General features: G+C 47.3%; 1 protein-coding gene across 1 annotated transcript in view; it reads right to left on the bottom strand.

The window, feature by feature from the left end:
- The window catches only part of LOC126204220 (phospholipase A2-like), a 144,784-nt gene that overhangs the window by 98,754 nt on the left and 30,271 nt on the right, over positions 1-15,759 (bottom strand). The gene's annotated exons all lie outside the window — the stretch shown is intronic.

Below are 15,759 nucleotides of genomic sequence, written 5' to 3'. Positions count from 1 at the left end.
CTGGTCGCACACTTGCTCTAGCGGAGAACAGATCTGGAGATCTTCCTCGCCACAGTACTAGCTTTGTATCGTACTCACAAGATTTTAACCAACAGGGATGGGAGTGTTAGCAATCTTACTTGTCGTAATTACTTATGAAGAAACTGTCACGATCCCTATCATTTATTTACAAAGGCCGCTTTTGGCACATATTATAGGCCAACTTCAGATTGATTGGACCATTTGCTGGAGCTGGCGAAGTGCTGGACAGTTGTGTGTTGTGAAGACGATAACTGCATGACAACATGCAGGTGCTCAGCACGTCGCCAGCTCCACCACATGGTGTAATCCGTCTGAAGATGACCTACTCTACCTGCCGAAAGAGGTCATTTTAAATACACTGAACAGCCAAAGAAACTGGTACACGTAGCTAATATCGTGTAGGGCACCCGCGAGCAGGCAGAAGTGTCCGCAACATGATGTGCCATGGACTGGACTAATGTCTGAATAGTGCTGGAGGGAAGTGACACCATGAATCCTACAGAGCAAGGTGGCGCAGTGGTTAGCACATTGGACTCGCATTCCGAAGGACGACGGTTCAATCCCGCGTCCGGCCATCCTGAATTAGGTTTTCCGTGATTTCCCTAAATCACTCCAGGTAAATGCCTGGATGGTTCCTTTGAAATGGCACGGCCGACTTCCTTCCCCATTCTTCCCTAATCTGATGAGACCGATGACAGCACTCTTCCCCCAAACAAGTCAACCCCAAACATGAACTATGCAGGGCTGTCCATGAATCCGTAAGAGCACGAGGGGGTGGAAATCTCTTGTGAACAGCACGTCGCAAGGCACCACAGATACGCTCAATAATGTTCATGTCTGGGGAGTTTGGTGGCCAGCGGAAGTGCATAAACTCAGAGGAGTGCTGTTGGAGCATTTCTGATGGTGTGGAGTGTCACATTGTCACTCCCCAGATCGACGATCATCTGGGTAGTGCAGAACTGCCATGCCATGCTGAACATCATGCGACGCCACTCATAAGGAGCCCATAGCATGCTGACAACGGCACCGTTTCAGATGCCAGCCATACGTATTGTGATGATAACTGCAGCGTACGCACGGAATAGTAATTCCCTAATCAAGGTCCTGCTACTCTCCGATGCGGGATGAGACAGGATTTGCAGGCAGATCATTGCTTGCTCTCTGGTGACGGACGTAGTTGTAAAGAGTTTACAATGTGATTGTTCGTCTACATCTATATATCTATTCTGGAAGCCGCCGTTTTGTGCGTGGTGGAGTGTACCCTGTACCACTATTATGCAAGTCAGGCAAGGAAAACGTCCCAGTATGAATCGTCGACTGACAGCTTATTCCATGAGGCACACGGCACACGGCACATGGCACATGGCACATCTGATGAGACCGATGACAGCACTCTTCCCCCAAACAAGTCAACCCCAAACATGAACTATGCAGGGCTGTCCATGAATCCGTAAGAGCACGAGGGGGTGGAAATCTCTTGTGAACAGCACGTCGCAAGGCACCACAGATACGCTCAATAATGTTCATGTCTGGGGAGTTTGGTGGCCAGCGGAAGTGCATAAACTCAGAGGAGTGCTGTTGGAGCATTTCTGATGGTGTGGAGTGTCACATTGTCACTCCCCAGATCGACGATCATCTGGGTAGTGCAGAACTGCCATGCCATGCTGAACATCATGCGACGCCACTCATAAGGAGCCCATAGCATGCTGACAACGGCACCGTTTCAGATGCCAGCCATACGTATTGTGATGATAACTGCAGCGTACGCACGGAATAGTAATTCCCTAATCAAGGTCCTGCTACTCTCCGATGCGGGATGAGACAGGATTTGCAGGCAGATCATTGCTTGCTCTCTGGTGACGGACGTAGTTGTAAAGAGTTTACAATGTGATTGTTCGTCTACATCTATATATCTATTCTGGAAGCCGCCGTTTTGTGCGTGGTGGAGTGTACCCTGTACCACTATTATGCAAGTCAGGCAAGGAAAACGTCCCAGTATGAATCGTCGACTGACAGCTTATTCCATGAGGCACACGGCACACGGCACATGGCACACGGCACACGGCACACGGCACACGGCACACGGCACACGGCACACGGCACACGGCACACGGCACACGGCACACGGCACACGGCACACGGCACACGGCACACGGCACACGGCACACGGCACACGGCACACGGCACACGGCACACGGCACACGGCACACGGCACACGGCACACGGCACACGGCACACGGCACACGGCACACGGCACACGGCACACGGCACACGGCACACGGCACACGGCACACGGCACACGGCACACGGCACACGGCACACGGCACACGGCACACGGCACACGGCACACGGCACACGGCACACGGCACACGGCACACGGCACACGGCACACGGCACACGGCACACGGCACACGGCACACGGCACACGGCACACGGCACACGGCACACGGCACACGGCACACGGCACACACACACACACACACACACACACACACACACCAGTGAAGGTTGCACTACTCGAATATAACGATCCACTCAACTGGGGAGACGTCCCATCCTTCCAATCTTTTGGATTTGGAAAGGCACAGCGGTGTTACTTCTGGCGTCATGGTGTGTGGAGCCATCGAGTACGACTTCAGGCCAAAAGTCACAAATTACGGAAAAATAGAATGAAATAAGAAAAATGTGTGCACATTGTGTAGATTGAGTGCTAGAGAGATTGAGGATATTTAGAAACTTTCTTCTGAATCCTTATACTAAGGCTTCTGTTGCTATAAAAGGATTTTTGCGGTTATAAGCCCACGCATAATACTCTCAACTGCCGAATTCTTGGATTCTTGCAGATACACTGCAAGGCATTGTAGAGAACTGGCGCTATTCGCGCAGTGAACAAACTCAGTGATGCACTTACCGAGTCCGATCAATACCACGGAAACGGATAGGACATGTGACAAGCAGAAACCATGTCTGGTGGACGCAGCAGTCCAAAAGAAAGGAGTCGTCTTCTAGATAAACCACCAAAACGCTCAGATAACATGGGTCGTATAATGCTAAGCCGCTGAAGCGGATAGCCATGCACCGAGGTTGCTCGACGGCTTGCTCAGTTTTGAGTGGAATAGGTACAACTATTCATCCTCGGCACATTGTAGAGAGTTTCACTAAACTTCCCGAGTGCGGAAGGTGAGTGCAAAATTGAGTATTTCACTTGTTCTGTTTACATTTGACCGATTCTCCTTTATGTGCGAGCGAAATGAAATGCCGCCGCCGGTCGGGTATACCAGTCACCTGGTGAGAGTGTTTTTAGCTGAAGCCACCTAGGCGACTTGGCAGTCGATGAGTATGAAATGATGTTGGAGACAACACAACACCCAGCCCCTACCGGAGAAAATCTCCGATCCGGCCGGGAATCGAACCCGGAGCCCTCGCATGGCCTTCTGCTTCGCTGAAAACCTTTCTAAATACCTTATATACACTTATTTGATCATCAATCACATCTCACGATGTTCCGCCTCAAAGGAGGACGTTCTTGTTATCAAAGTATTATCAGAGACAGCGAAAAAACAGCGAATGAAAAAAAAGAAAAAAGAAAAAAGACACGACCAAGAAGTGAACACAGACCGGCAGTCCAATGCGTTAACATCTCTTTTTCCCTCTTTCTTTCTAAATGACGAATAAAAAACGACTAAGAATCAAACATGGGTCAGCAGTTCGGTAACCTAACGCATCGACCGACTTTTCCTTAACAAGACTATCAGGGCTAAAAAATGAAATAAACTGTCAAACAATATACCTGAAAAGCGGCCATTTTTAAAAAACCACGAGGACCGGCTAATTCAACCGATACCTTGACAACCAAATATAAAATTTATTGTATTTGCACGCAAGTCGCGATATCATGGCAGGGGCAAACGCTTCCGATATGCAGTGGGCATATACTGGTGGAAGGCAAGTGTGTCCGTATCATCGCCTCCATCTACAACGTAATGAAATGAACGTAGTGGCCCAACAGCCATGGAATTTCATTTGACTTTGTTCTCGCAAAGCAGGAGGAGTCTGTATGGAACAGGCCGAAAAGGCAGTCTCAACTGTCCGTGTTAGAAACGCTAATCCGTGACACTAAGTCCAATATGAAATAGGCGCTTTTTGGTGGAAAACAAGAGCTGGACCACTTGATACCACGCCATCGGTAGAAAAGGAAGCGTAAGACGAAACCACACCGTCTTCCAAGAAGTCTGCGACGATACTTGTTGAACAGGAGCCGTAAAGTCAATCCCTCTCCCGGGCATTAACAAATGTTTGGTAGATGGACGTGTTGGATAAAATCAAAAATATAAAATCCGCGGTCATGTTTTAACCGAAAATTCAATCTACCGACTTCGACAGGCGGTTCAAGACTGCCCGGCCACAGACAGTAAAACTGCCGAGAGATCAATGTGTGTACTGTGCAAGTGTAGTCAACGCGGTGCGCCGAACAAAAAACACAGACGCTTACGTTTGAATGGGGCAAAGTCCCAAGCTCCCCAAGGGGACACACACGAGCACCCACCTCGTACCGTAATCGATGAATGTGATGCTCCAATAAAAAACGGCTAGACAGCTGTTTCAGTTTCCAGCCACCATCGCGGGCAGGCGAAACGCTTTGCACAAGACGTAAGTATCCAGCACTCGAATTTTCTGAAGCAGGTTAAGAGAACGCCGTTTATGTTCCAGGATTTTTCCTTGTATCTTGCTTGTAATCGACTACCAATTAAATGTAGCCATTTTAATTGGAGCCACCATCAGTCATGGCACCCAAAGACTTACGTCGATTCACCACTGCCGCCAACACATTGTCCGCGTATGCGCGCACCGAGATCGTCTCGGCCAAGAGCGACCATCTCTGTAAATTAGGGGCGATCCTTCGAAGAAGGGGTTCAAGTGATAGAACAAAGACAATGAAAGCGAACTTCCCTGAGGGGAAACCCCTACCAACGCTCATCAGGGGCGTCAGGTGTCCATTGACAGTCACCGAAGCTTGGACAACCGTAAACAAATTGGGTAAGAACCTCCGCGCGTCAGTATTAAACCCACGCTTTCCGGCACCGGCACCAGGAAGAAATGACTGACTCGGTCGAACGCTTTGTCAAAATCCGTAAAAGCCAGGGTACAAAGAGCAGGAATGACAGCGGACTCTGATACGCCACGACATTCAGCTACCAGGGTCAGAGTAGTTCGACCACGAATACAAATATGATGGTCAGCAACAATATTCTCAAGTAACGCAGACACCAGCTACTCAGCGCTCGCCACAGTCTTATGATCAGAATTTGGTAAGGTAATCGGGCGAAATACGTCTGTTTCTGCCTGACAAGAAGCTTTAGGAAATAACACAATTTTGGGTTAGACAGAGCAGCAATCAGTCGTAGAATTAAGTTGCTTTAATGTGACATTTATAGTCACAACGCAGATCAGATTTCGACCTGTGTCAGGTCATTATCAATGCAGTGCGGAATTGTAGCAGTTGCTCGTGCTCAAGTGAATGCTTACACAGTTCAACCATTACTCCAGTATTATCAGCCACTGAGACGCCTTGCAGACGCAGTCCAAGAACAACGACCAGGAAGACTGCGAAGTGATGCTACTCCACGACAACGACCGCCCACATTCTAGTAGACTGACAAATACATTACACAGAAGCTGGGATGGAATGTCATTCCGCACCCGCCTTATTCATTTAATCTTGCACCCTCAAATTTTCGCCTTTTCGTCTGTCTTTCGAACAACCTTCAAGGAACTCCGTTTCTGGATGAAAATGCGCTTCGAACACGGTTCGACGAGTTCTTTGCCTCAAAATCACGTGATTTCGCAGAAACGAAAATTCACCCCGGCGTTGGCAGACTGTTGTAAAGGGGAATATATTATTGATGACTGAAGTGTTTATTAAACTTACGAAAAGACGCTACGAACTTGTGGACCAAACGAGTATTTGTATCATTATCCCTGTACAACAAATCAGAGATCAGCCGACAAAATTTTGGAAGTTTTTCAGCGACATTTGTTTGAGTTTTTGGCACAAGGGACCCGTCATCTCCTGTGGTTCGTTGTTCGTTACAGAGCAGTAGCAGCTACTCTGATTTCTCACTGCCATTTGATTTCTATGTGTATGACACTGTACATATCTGCGCAACAGCGCAAATATCGACGACACGCATTTGTGCCTTGTTTGGAAACAAACTTCCATTCGCTCACGATATTTGCTGCTAACAACAGTAAAGTCAACATTACTCTTCGCCCTCAAGCTTTCGCTGATTACTATTTGGTTTTCTCTCGGTTTGGTGTACCGGCTGTATTAGTTGTTCGTTAACAGTGATACAAAGTGTTATGCATAGGTTTACTGATGAGCTGTCGATTTGCACCTCGTGTATTCGTTCACTGAATGCAATGCAAGAGCAACACAACGACGCTATTCCCACAGCGACGGCATCACGTCAAAGTGTTTTTATACCCGTGCTCTTCTCCGTGTTTTGTGATGTGCGTTTTGTGGCCGGCCGAAGTGGCCGTGCGGTTAAAGGCGCTGCAGTCTGGAACCGCAAGACCGCTACGGTCGCAGGTTCGAATCCTGCCTCGGGCATGGTTGGTTGTGATGTCCTTAGGTTAGTTAGGTTTAACTAGTTCTAAGTTCTAGGGGACTAATGACCTCAGCAGTTGAGTCCCATAGTGCTCAGAGCCATTTGAACCATTTTTTTGCGTTTTGTGACTGCATATTACGTCTTTCCCACTATTGCGGAGATATTTATACAAAAAGAACTGTAGTTGTGGTAACAAACCGAAAAATTAAAATTATACACTGAAACTCCATAGAAACTGGTATAGGCACGAGTATTCAAATACAGAGATATGTAAACAGGCAGAATATGGAGCTGCGGTCGGCATCGCGCATATAAGACAGCAAATGTCTCTCGCTGATGTTAAATCTGTTATTGCTGCTATGACGGCAAGTTATCAAGAGTTAAATGAGTTTGAATGTGGTATTATATTATGCGCACGAGCGATGAAGTGGGGATTTACCCACACGCTCATTTCATGAGTGTACCGCGAATATCAGGTATCCGGTAAAACATCAAATCTCCCAGATAGCTGCGGCCGGAAAAAGATCCTGCAGTAATGGGACCAACGACGACTGGAGAGAATCTTTCAACGTGACAGAAATGCAACCCTTCCGCAAATTGCTGCAGATTTCATTTCAATGCTGGGCCATCAACAAGTGTCAGCGTGGGAACCATTCAACGAAACATCATCGATAAGGGCTTTCGGAGCCGAAGGCCCACTCGTATACCCATGATGACTGCACGACACAATGCTTTACGCCTCATCCTGGGCCCGTCAACACCAATATTGGACTGTTGATCATTGGAAACATGCCTGGTCGGACGAGTCTCGTTTCGAATTGTGTCGAGCGGATGGACGTGTACGGGTATGGAGACAATCTCATTAATATATGAATCTACATGTCAGCAGGGGACTGTTCGTGCTGTAGGGCTCTGTACTGGTGTGGTAAAAACCGCCTAGAACCGTTCGGCCACATACGGCCGGCGGGTCGTGTGCAGTTGGAGTGATGTGGGACCCCTGATACGTCTAGATACGACTCTGACAGGTAATCCTGTCTGATCAAATGCATCCATTCATGTCGATTGTGCATTCCGACGGACTTGTGCAATTCCAGCAGCACAATGAGACACCCCACACGTCCAGAACTGCTACAGACTCTTCTGAGTTTAAACACTTACGCTGGCCACTAAACTCCCCAGAAATGAACCTTATTGAGCATATCTGGGATGCCTTGAATCGTTCTGTTTAGATCTCCATCCCCTCGTACTCCCACGGATTTATGGATAGCCCTGCAGGATTCATGGCGTCAGTTCCCTCCAGCACTACTTCAGAGTCCAGCACTACTACGAGTCCATGCCACGTCCCTCTGCGTGCTCGCGGGGGTGTTACTCAATATTAGGCACGTGTCCCAGTTTCGTAGGCTCTCCAGTGTATTATTATTCTGTAACGTGCCAGCAGAGACCACGGGTCCTATGCACCAAAATAGTCATAAAATATTCCTGAACAACCTTGTCCACATGCAAGTTAATTAAAATTAATAATCGGTTTCTTCTCCGCCGTCATGACCATATCCAAAACTTACAAGAGCGGTATGTTGGCGTGTAGTCAGAACATGTGCTGAATTAATGTGCCCTTCATAAACTTTCCAATGAAATACTCGTTGCGCTTGCAGAAGCATACCGTCGTCATTAAAATTGTGTTATGAGGGAATCATGCCTGAAAACTGACTGAATATCAGGCTAAAATGCGTTTCAAAATTTTAATTGGACATTTCACATAATTTTTCAAGACTACGTTAGACTTTCAAGCATCACTCACAGGAGACTCAATTCGTGCTCTTCAGATAGGATACGTCCAGTGTCATGGATAGATGAATTGATTAGTTGTTGCTACCATCCTACGGCATATCTAACCGGCTTTGCGACTGCAACTTACGTTTCCCGACAAACCGAACACAGTTCTTTATCCTGGATGGATATTCATCTACAGCCACTGGAGTACTGTCTGCTTCAACGGAGTGCAATAGTACTGTCGCTTTTAACACTCTACGTTAATGACGTAAGCCAGCTTTACGCGAGTGACTTTCTGGCCAAAATCGACTACTGGAATGCGTGTGTCTCTCGTGCCTGCGTGTAAATCAGCAGCCAACACGTCGCGAGTGTGTCTGTGACGTCAGTGATGTATAGATTGCGGCCGGTGTGGAGTTCTGTAATCCCGAGTATGCGGCACGCTGCGTGACTGTCGCTCTGCTAAAATCGGAAGTTAACTTATTCTGGCTGAACTTACTCGTACTATGGAAATACATTTTGTGCTTTCGTGTCTTCTTCATCTTTATTGTTTTGTTTGCCTTGTTTTCGTGACACATTGACGAGATTGCACGAGGACTTGGAATTTTTTCTCCTAGTGTTCTCCTACAAGAGACGAAATACCTGAAAGCAGAAAGGTAACTACGTTTCACAAAGAAAAAGCCTACACCATACATAAATAAGAACGTAAATAAAGTAAACGTGTTTTAATGAAAATTGTCATTTTTAATTTTCGATGTTATTGGACACGTAAGAGGCGAACGCGGCAAGTGTCATAACTCGATTCCCCAGGAACTTCACTCGGGGAAAGAGGAGTCAAAACCAGCGAACACGTGTCTCGGCTTATCCATAGATAATCGACCGTTTTTGAGGAAACTACGGTGAAAATTTTCAAGTTACTTCGAGTCTTTTAGCGGGTAATAAGTCCAGCCGAAGCGGTGGCACAGTGGATAGTGTCCCGGATTTCCACTTCTGCGATCCGTGTTCGGAACCTGGCTATTGTTTTTATTTTTGTTTTTGTTCGTCATTTATCTGTGTCCGTAGAAGATTACTGCGGAATGTTTTCTGATGCGTATTGAAATAGCGTTGTCCTTATTTGTCTAGTAATGGTCTCTCTGTTGAATGAATTTAAAAAAATTAATAAAAAATTATTTGAAATTGTTTAGGGTGAAAGTCCTGTAATGTTTTTTGATTCATAATCAACTGCAAGCGCCAGTTTTCGGAAAAATGATCCTTGGTTTGCCGCAACTTTGTTGCCAACATGTAAAATCTCCAGCAATGTCAACGACGTTTCTTTCCCAACTGAGATTCATAGAAGAAATGTCACTGTGACAGACTTGGCTTTGTGCAATGCTCGTGGTGTTCGGAATTTCTATGTTGTGAATGTTTCAACGATTGGTATCATACAGGGAATGTACCAAATCTTCCTGAATATAAATATAAGAATAAACTATATTTTACAGTTAATATAACGTTCTCGTCTCTCCAAACTTGATGAGAAACATTCGCCTACTTTCCGTCTATGGACATGGGTAGATAGAAGAAAAAAATAAATAAATAAAAACAATCTTGTTTTCAACTCGAGGAACAGAACTGTGATGCTGCCACTACTTCCGATGAACTTATCGCGCCCTGAAAGGCATCTACAGTATGCAGAAAATTTTGATCGGCATTTTCTCAGAAACGGTTGAGTATCTACGGATAAACCGAAACACGAATGGAATTTAAATTTGTGGTAAGGTCTTATGGGACCAAACTGCCGAGGTCATCGGTCCCTAAGCCCAAACACTACTTAACGTAACTTATACGCTATGGACAACACACACACGCATGCCCGAGGGAGGACTCGAATCTCCGACGGGGGCAGACGCAAAACCGAAACACGTGTTCGCATCTTTTGACTCCTCTTCCACTGAGCGAAGTTACTGGAAAATCGGGTTATACTACTTCCCGTTTTCTTCTCAACAGTACAGGAATAAAACGCCAGGGACGCTGCCGTAGGTTCATTTGTTTCGAAGAGTCGACTGAGACAAGAAAGTCTATAATGTAAAAGTGGCTTTAGCAAAAATCTTTATTTGCAATCTCAGAGTTTTCGTAATTACCGAGTTTCCTCTGGGGAGATTTTATCAGATAAAAGTTGCAGCGACAACGAGTTGAATATTGACAAAATGCTAGCCTGCGACAGACTGAAAATTAACTCTTTATGTAGTTGAATGCAAAGTTATACTGTCCCGAAGTGTAAAGACGTTCTGTCATTCGACTATAAGATTGTAGAATAACACCTCAGCTGTGTAACTGAACCCATGTTTCCCTTTCGTAGTAATTCAGGGGAACTCATCTAGTGAAGTTGGAGTGGTACTTGAGATTCCAAACGGAAGTGACGTAGGCCTTTTGCTGCTCTGAAACTACATAAACGATTCAAGAGACAATTTGAGCAGTCCTCTTAGATTGCAGATGACGTAATCGCTTATCTCCTAGTAAATTCATCAGAACATTGAAGCGAGTTGAAAATGATTAGGCAAGATATCTATACGATGTGAAACGTACGAAATGAACCTAAACAAAATTTTGGTGAAGGGACCATGAGGATAAAATCAGACATTAGAGCCCACACAGAGGCATAACGACAATCTTTCTTTCCACGAACAATATGAGACTGGAATAGAAGGGAGAACCGATAGAGGTACTCAAGGTACCCTCCGCCAAACACCATCAGGTGGCTTGAGGAGTATGGATGTAGATGTAAACAATAAAAAGTGTGATGTTTTTCACAGTACTGGAATAATTCTCTTAAATTTCGGTACATAATAAATTACACACATTTAAAGTTTCTGATTCAACGAAATACTTAGGGATTATAATTACGAACAACTAAAATTGGAAAACGCGGGGAAGGCAAACCAAGGATTTCGTTTTAATGGCAGAACACTTAGAAGATGCAACAAATCTGCTAAAGTAACCGTCTACACTAAGTTGTCCTCCCTCTTCTAGACTACTGCTGCGCAGTGTGGGACCCTTACCAGATGGGACTGACGAATGACAGAAAAAATTCAGAGAATGGTAGCTCGTTTTGTATTATCTCTGACACCTTTAGTTTAATTTTACAAAGGAGAGACAGAAAACACCAAAAATTAAACCCAACTGTAATAAGACTCCGTAACAACACACAGTCGACTTGCATATGCAGACAATGTTGTGCTAATAAGTGATAACAAAGAGAACTTGCAGCTCGTAAAAAGTTTTTATAGAAATATCGCAAGGAAAGGAGAGTGGCAAATGATTAATTAGGCCAAAACTGAGCACATATTCGTGAACAAGGCACCCGGTAAGGGTACCCCAATTGACAGTTGATGAAGTTACTTTTAAAAAAATGTACTGAGGTGGCTAAAGTCGTGAAATACCTCCTGCTATCGTGTCGGACCTCCTTTTGCCCGCAACAGTGCAGCAACTCGACGTGGCATGGTATCAACAAGTCGTTGGAAGTCACCTGCAGAAATACTTAGTCATGCTGCCTGTAGGGACGTCCATAGTTGAGGATATGTTGCCAGCGCACGATTTTGTTCGCCAACTAACCTCTCGATTATGTCCCAAACATGTTCGGTGGGACTTGTGTCGGACGATCTGGGTGGCTAAACCATTCGCTCGAACTGCGCAGAATGTTCTTCAAACCAGTCGGGACCCCCCAGGGGATCCACAACTCTTTTGTGGATACGTGCGTAGCGAGCACGGGACCCTGAGCTGATGTGGCCTTCCTTCCTTTCTGGGCTGCATACCTTCCCTTTCCGCATCCTTCCCCATCCCCCATCTTCGCTCCCCCCCCTCACCTCTGGCTCTTTCTTTCCCTTTCTCCCCCTCTGGGGTTATGGTTTGTGCCTACGTCCGGAGACGGACGCTTGTAAGTATACTACATTCTTCGCCTTCCTTGCTTGTAAGTCTTCATCCTTCCTTTGTCCTTCTCTTTTCCTTACCTCTTCTCTCTACCCTTTTCTCCGCTGCGGCGTTTGAGACCTCTCTTCTTTCCTTTCCCTTTCTCTTTCTTCCTCCCTGTGCGTGTCTGAAGGCCAACCCACGCACTTCCATGCGTAGCCGGTGACGGGGTAACGCGTAATTCCGCGCCCCAGGTAGACAGGTAGGACACGTACGTACCCCCTGGTAACGGCCAGGCCCAGGGAGGGGTGATTACCCGAGCTGATACCTTCCGAAAGTGCCGATTGGTCCCTCCGTCCGTTTGTCGGGAGGTGTGACCTGAGGTGTGAACAATCACCTAAGGCGGGAGTGCCCTCAGAGAGGGCCCCCACAAGGGAGGAGCGCGCCATCGGAGACGCTGGTAATCATGGGGATTCTTCCGCAATGGTTTCCTCACCTTCCACTATGTCTGCTCACAATCGTACGTTCACTGAGTCTCAGCCACAGACAGTTCTTCCATCGTTGCCACAGTTCCTTGTTGTTTCTCGGTCTGACGAAGGTCACAGCTTCTCCACGGTCAACCCTTTCATTATTCAGAAAGGTGTCGACGCAATTGCAGGTCCTGTAAAGTCTTGTTCCAGATTACGGAATGGCACCCTGTTGTTAGAAACAGTCAGTGCCCTCCAGGCCCAAAAATTGCTGCGTACCTCACTACTACACACTTTCCCTGTCCGGGTGGAACCGCACCGTACCTTAAATTCCTCACGTGGAGTCGTTTATACACGCTCCCTCGATGGACTGTCTGACGAAGAAATTCAGCACTACCTGTCTGACCAGGGCGTAACGGCTGTTCATAGGGTTATGAAAAGGGTTGACATGAACATCATTCCAACTCGCACTGTCTTCTTGACATTTGACAAAGTTCAACTCCCATCGAAAATCAAAGCAGGCTATGAGATAATTTCCGTTCGCCCTTATGTCCCAAACCCTACGCGCTGCTATCGGTGTCTGCGGTTCAATCAAACCAGCCAGTCCTGTTCCAATCCGGCCAAATGTGTTACGTGTGGCAAGGATGCCCATGAGGGTGCTTGTCCACCTCCATCCCCTCGCTGCATCAACTGTATGGGTGACCACGCTGCTTCCTCTCGAGATTGTCCCGTTTTTAAGGACGAAAAGCTCATCCAGGAAATTAGAGTAAAGGAAAAGGTGTCGACCTTTGCTGCTCGAAAATTATTCGCCAGTCGACAGCCCACCGTGCCTCAGAAAGGAAAATACAGCGCTGTCCTTGCTTCTCATCGGCCAACAAAGGAGGCGGCCACGCAGACATGCGACCTCACCTTTAGTGCCACGGTCGTCAGATCGGCCAGCGCAAAGATCGCACGTTCAACCTCACCACTTTCGCCTGCCCACTCTCAGGCTCACCATTCGTCGAGTTCTGCTAAATCTCGAGCCCAAAAGTCAGACACCAAGACTTCGAAAAAAGAGCATACTCGTGAAGAGTTTTTACGTACGGCAACTTCCCAACCATCGGTTCCACCTTCCTCTAAATATAATACTTCCAAGAAGGCTACAAAGAAACCCAGTTCCTCTCCTTCTCCGCCAAGGCGTGTCCCATCTACAGCACCACCTGGCGGAAATAGCCCTCGGCCGTCTTCTGTGTCGCCGAGGCGCACTGCTGGCGGCCGATCAACCGGCCGGTCGCTGGTGGCAGGAGCTGCTCCTGACCAACCTATGGATCAGGATCTTCTGCCTTCGGCTGAATGCCATTCCATGCTGTCGGTCGCAAGCTCAGAGCAGTCGTTGAGTTGACAGCGACCTTGGTCACATTCCTCCATTTTCTGTTCACCCTATGTCCATTATCCACTGTAATATCCGCGGTATTCGAGCCAATCGGGATGAATTGTCGATCCTCTTACAATCCTACTCGCCGGTCATCTTCTGTCTTCAGGAAACAAAGCTGCGTCCCCATGACCGCTTTGTTCTCCCTCATTTTCAGTCCGTCCGATATGACCTCCCCTCTGTTGAAGGCACTCCAGCCCATGGAGGACTCATGATTCTTCTCCATGAAACTCTCCATTATCACCCAATCCATTTAAACACCTCCTTCCAAGCTGTCGACGTCCGTCTTTCCCTTTCCGGATACACGTTCTCTCTTTGTACTGTATACATTCCATCGTCCACACCAATGGCGCGAGCTGATCTCCTTCATCTTCTTGGTCAGCTTCCACCCCCATATTTGCTGGTTGGGGACTTCAATGCCCACCACCCGCTTTGGGGATCTCCACATCCTTGTCCACGTGGCTCACTATTGCTAGACGTCTTCCACCAAGCAGATCTAGTTTGCCTCAACACTGGGGTCCCTACATTTTTGTCTGCCTCCACGACAAATGTATCTCATTTGGACCTTGCAGTCGGTACTGTTCCGCTAGCTCGGCGGTTCGAATGGTTCGCCCTTGATGATACACACTCGAGTGACCACTTTCCATGTGTCCTTAGACTGCAGCCTCAACTGCCCTACATGCGCCCGCGACGCTGGAAGTTTGCCCAAGCCGATTGGCACTTTTTTCGTCTCTAGCGACATTCAATGACCGTCACTTTCCCAGCGTCGACGATGAGGTCACACATATTACCGACGTTATTCTTACAGCTGCGGAACATTCAATACCACGCACCTCCGAATTGCCCCGGCGCCCCCCAGTTCCTTGGTGGAACGAGGCATGCCGTGATGCACTACGTGAGCGGCGACGTGCTCTCCGCGTTTTCCGCCACCATCCTACTTTGGCCAACTGTATCCGCTATAAGCAGCTCCGAGCGCGATGCCGTCGTGTCATCCGCGATAGCAAGAAGGCAAGCTGGAAATTCTTTATTAGCTCATTTAACACCTTCACTCCCTCCTCGGAAGTTTGGAGTCGGCTTCGACGGTTCTCAGGCGCGCCTAGTTTCTCCCCGGTCTCTGGGCTCACTGTCGCGCATGACACATTAGTGGACCCCGTCTCAATTTCTAACTCGTTGGGTCAGCACTTTGCTGAGATTTCGAGCTCTTCAAATTACCCGCCAGCGTTTCTCCCGAAGAAACGTGCAGCGGAAGTGCGACCTCTTGCTTTCTCCTCTCAAAATCGCGAAAGCTACAATATTGTGTTCTCCATGCGGGAACTCCAACATGCACTCTCTTCTTCTCGCTCCTCCGCCCCAGGACCGGATGGTATCCACGTCCAAATGTTGCTACATTTATCAACCCATAGTCTGCGTTACCTCCTTCGCCTTTATAACCGAATTTGGACCGACAGTACTTTTCCCAGACGATGGCGGGAAGCTATCGTCGTTCCTGTTCCGAAACCTGGAAAGGACAAACATCTCCCCTCTAGCTATCGCCCCATTTCTCTCACTAGTAGTGCCTGTAAGGTTTTGGAGCGTATGGTGAATTACCGTTTAGCGTGGT

Source organism: Schistocerca nitens, chromosome 9, assembly GCF_023898315.1.
Source record: "Schistocerca nitens isolate TAMUIC-IGC-003100 chromosome 9, iqSchNite1.1, whole genome shotgun sequence".
Lineage (NCBI taxonomy): Eukaryota > Metazoa > Arthropoda > Insecta > Orthoptera > Acrididae > Schistocerca > Schistocerca nitens.
This window is presented reverse-complemented; position numbering and strand designations above follow the sequence as displayed.